Below are 4,265 nucleotides of genomic sequence, written 5' to 3'. Positions count from 1 at the left end.
GAGTCGGGGTTTTTTGGGTTAAAGGGGGTATCTAAAAATATGGGGAGAACCCGATTCAAACTTCGTCTTCAATGAGCTGATGACTGAACAGGTGTGTTGATTGGTGAAAGAAAAACATTCATGCAGTGTTGGGGGGGTCCGGAACGCGGGGGTTGGGGAAACACTGATCTAAAACCAGGGTTGGGAAAGCATCGGCTCGTCAACGTTAGTTGAGGCCAAAAGAAGGCAGCCGCCTTCCTTTGCTAGGGGGGGGTTCAGTTTTAGGGGCTGAACGGAAAAGGTACCTCTGACTGGCCCCCTGAGCCTTTAACTTACCGGCGGGGGGGGCCCATGATCAAAAAGGGGGGTTCACCAGGGGGAGGTCGCCATTGCACTGGGGCCCGGGGACCCCCCGGAATTCCCCAAAGTGGGGGAAACCGACGCATATTTGGGAGTGGGGGGCTGGTCGCGCTTCCCTGAAAAGGGTGGTTTAAAAAAGCAGGGGTTTTTTTCCTTCTTTTTTATACAAAAACTTTTTTTCTACTTTTCGGCTTCTCAATATCCAGAGAGCCAGAATGAGGACTTCCCTCTTTCGGGGAGGGTTTTGGGTGGTAAAAAAAAAAAAAAGTCCTTGCGCCTTTAAAAAACGCCCCTGGTGGGGTTCAAATTTCACAGACCCCACTTTTTAAACGATCGTGAATGCTGCCCAGCTGTAGCTGTTTATGTCGTTTGGTTGTGCAGTTTCATTTCCTTTTTCCCTTTTTTTTTAGTTGCAGCGCCACCAAGTCCCGACGCGCACCTTTTTTTCCCGCCACAGAGAGCCGGCATAGGGGTGCGATTTGGGGAAAGGGTTCCCTTCCTCTGGGGGGTTCTAGCCATTTTTGCAACCGGGCCACACACCTTGAAGTTTTTAGGGCCCCCGCCAAGGTGGAGGAAATTTCCCCCTTTTTTGGATGATTATGACCGTCAGACTCCAGGGAAACTTTTGTGTGCTTTGGGCGGGTGGGCCAAATACCTGGGCCCGGTTTGCAAAGAAGGGTTTTTGCCAAAATCCAAAATCGGAAAAAGCCAGAGCAAACCTACCAACCCCCCCCCAGAAAATGCCCCCTTTGGGGCCCGGAAGGATTCCGATGAATGGGCACGGGCTCGCGAAACCGTTTGGGGGTTAACGATGCCCATTCCGCCGCAGAGAGCCACCGTCGGGCCCCACGGGGCAGAATTAAAAAACAGCAACCACGGCATCTGCAAAAGAGAAGACCTCAGGGGAAGCCAATGACAAGCCCTCATTCCTTTTTATGATTTATCAAAAATAAGCAGCATCCCTGAAAAGGGAAGCACCACGTCCTGGAGACCTGCAATCCAGGCGATGCGTGGAGTGGACGAGCAAGCCCGGTCCAAGCTCCGTGATCAACATCAATTTATATTGTAGTCCGGGTCGGGACGTTCAGATATTAAACTGATAAGAACAGATTCCTACTTTGATCGTAGCCAAAGGGTCCGAGAATCGATGCTGCAGTTGGGGCAGGCGGGGAGGAAGCGGGACATGGTCCACGCCCATCTCGGCTGTGTAAGTCAGGGAGTACTGAAACGTGGGGCGTAGGACCTCCCCGTCTTGCAAGGCACGAGGCCTCGACCGCGGCCCGAAGGTGGTCTGCTGCGGCGGAGAGTACGGCATCGCTCGGAAATCCCAAACGGTTCGTCGCCAGAGCCAACGTGCCTCATGTCATCGGGAACGTGGCTTCGATCCGAACGAGAGGCGGTCCGAAAATTGGTAGGTTCGCTCTGGCGAAATTTCGGGCTCTTTGGAATTGTCGAAAAACCTCTATTTGCAAACCGGGCACCAGTATTTGGCCCCAGGGCGAAACCAAATCGCAGGCCACAGAAATCTTCTATGGAGTCTGACGGGTCAATAATCATCCAAAAAAAGTGGAAATTCCATCCACCTGGGCGAGGGTGGGACCTCAAAACGTTCGAAGGTCGTGTTGTGGCCCAGTGCTTAAAATGGCTAGAACCCCAGAGAGAGAATGAGATTACTTCACCCAAATCGGCACGCTAGACGGGCTCAGTCTGGTGGTCAGGAGAAAAAAGGGTGCTGGTTGGCAATTGGTGGCGCGCAAGCTGATAAAAAAAAGGGGGAAAAGGAAATGAAAAACTTGACAACCAAAACAGGACATGAAACAAGCTACCAAGCTCGGCCGCAGTCAGTCCGATCGACTTGAAAAAAGTGAGGGTTGTGAGACAATTTGAAACCCCAACCAGGGGCGATTTTCAAGAGTCGCAAGGGATTTTTTTTTTTTTTTCCACACGCCAACCCATACCAAGCATAGGACGGCAGTTCCCAGTTCTGAACAGCTCTTGGATCATTGGAGGAAGCCGAAAAGTAAAGCCAGAACAAAGCTTGTATAAAAACAGATCAGGAGGAGAAAAAAACCCATCTGCCTTTTCAACCAGCTACTTTCCGGGAGGGAGCGCGAACGCAGTACCCCCAAACCATAAATTATGCAGTAGAGATTCCCACATTTGGGGAATTGCGCAGGGGTCAGCACGGCAGGAGTGCATGGGACGAGCCTTCGCGCCCGGAGGTGAACGGCCTTCCTGATATGGTGTCTCCCTGCCAGGTAAGTGAAGGCTCAGCGGGCCAGTCGAGGTTACCATTCCGTCTCTACCGTCTACACACGGTGAACCCCGCCCTAGCAACGAATGGCCGGTCTGCCTTCGTATGGCTGCAACTGGCCAAAGCGTTGGCACGAGCCGAGCTTCAAACCGGGTTTAGATCAGTGTTGCCCAACCGCGTTCCGGAGGCCCCCCCAACCACTGCATATGAATGTGTCTATGTAACCTTAATAAACAACGGGATTAAGATAATCAGCTCATTAGTAGAGACGCGAAGACGAATCGGGTGTCTCAGACAAAGGTCTCAATTGGGGTTTTAGCTTTGACTCCCCTTTAACGCAAAAACACCCGGATTCGATGCATCAGGGCTCGTTACCGTGGAAAAAAAGGGGAATCACAAGACCCTTTCCGGTGGGGGAGGGCCATCCGCGGGAAGGAAATCTCAAATAAAAAAAAAACGAGGGGAAAAAAACCAAAGGGCAGATCTTGGCAAGAAGCCCCCCAGAAAAAACCTTTTTTCAGGGGGAGGGCCAAAGGACATTCCATTGCACAAATCGCACGAGAGCAACTCCATGAGAACACGGGGACGCACACCGAGTGTCCTGGAAACCCTTGCAATACCAGGCCGATGCTGTGGCGTGAACAGAGCAAGCCCCGGCCCAGCTCGGATCCAAAAAACAATTAATCTGTAGCCCGGGTAGGGGAGTCTAAGATTTAAACTTGTTAAAGAAACAGTCTTTTCTTTCGAACAACAAAATTTTATGTCCATTTTCCTTCTTACAATTTGGATTGACTTTTCACACACATTTCTTTTCAATCACGATTTTGTTTCTTTAAAACATACGTGACATACATAGAATCCACAATGGGTCTTTACAATACATACAACTCTTCATTAAAACCTCAGTCTATGGTACAAACCATTAAGTGTAACATGTTTTAAAAGTCCCTGCTGATGGTGTGTTTTTAAAAGTCCCATGTCTGGGGTGTTAGTTTCTAAAAGTCCATGTCTGTGTGGTTTTACAAGGTATGAACCTTCAGAAGCTTAAAACACAAATTTAAATAGCAAACAATGCATATTGTGTTCACTAAAAACCAATTCCAATTGATAAAAAACCATTAAAAACCACAAATTTAAAAGTCGTCTTCAAAAGTCATCGTGGTGCAAAACCGGGGTGCGTCCCTGATCAAGTCATTAATTCACACACTCTCCAGTAAACAGTGCACGTGATATGGCTATCTTTGTGGGCATCAAGCGAGAACAGCATTCCCTATCCTCCGGCCCGCTGGCCAGCATGTTCCCGTAGCCAGATTGGTGAGGAGCTGCAATCTAACGGCGGCATGGTCAGGAGGCGTGATGAGGCGGCCGAGGAACCTCTACGTGCGACCCGGCCCAACCCGTCGCTGTCATATCTGTTCCGACAGGGTACCCCTGCGCCGGGATTGATAGTTACCTTCGCCTTTGCATGCAGGGCAGGCTACCGTAACGCGGATTCCCACCAGATACGTTTCATGGGTGGACCAGATGGCCATCATTGCATGACGTTGAGGGTGAGCCGAGCCGAGCGAGGTGAAGTCACATGTGCAGACAACGTACTTCAAAGCCCCGGCCGCAACCCCCAAGGTTGGCGAGCTGGTACCCGATCCTGAGGCCCACCGTGGTAGGCACGGGA

At 50.6% G+C, this 4,265-nt stretch overlaps 2 non-coding genes and 1 pseudogene across 2 annotated transcripts; 1 reads left to right on the top strand and 2 right to left on the bottom strand.

The window, feature by feature from the left end:
- The first annotated feature begins 307 nt into the window (after nt 1-307).
- On the top strand, nt 308-459 carry LOC122142702 (annotated as a pseudogene).
- An 847-nt stretch (nt 460-1,306) lies between these two features.
- Nucleotides 1,307-1,488, bottom strand: LOC122142706. The gene has a single exon (XR_006158764.1). It is a non-coding gene; the product is annotated as a U2 spliceosomal RNA (small nuclear RNA).
- A 950-nt stretch (nt 1,489-2,438) lies between these two features.
- Nucleotides 2,439-2,605, bottom strand: LOC122142710. The gene has a single exon (XR_006158768.1). It is a non-coding gene; the product is annotated as a U1 spliceosomal RNA (small nuclear RNA).
- Nucleotides 2,606-4,265: the final 1,660 nt, after the last annotated feature.

The sequence above is a fragment of the Cyprinus carpio genome, unplaced genomic scaffold (assembly GCF_018340385.1).
Source record: "Cyprinus carpio isolate SPL01 unplaced genomic scaffold, ASM1834038v1 S000000058, whole genome shotgun sequence".
Classification (NCBI taxonomy): Eukaryota; Metazoa; Chordata; class Actinopteri; order Cypriniformes; family Cyprinidae; genus Cyprinus; species Cyprinus carpio.
The sequence above is the reverse complement of the archived record's forward strand: the minus strand, read 5'-3'. Positions and strand labels throughout refer to the sequence as shown.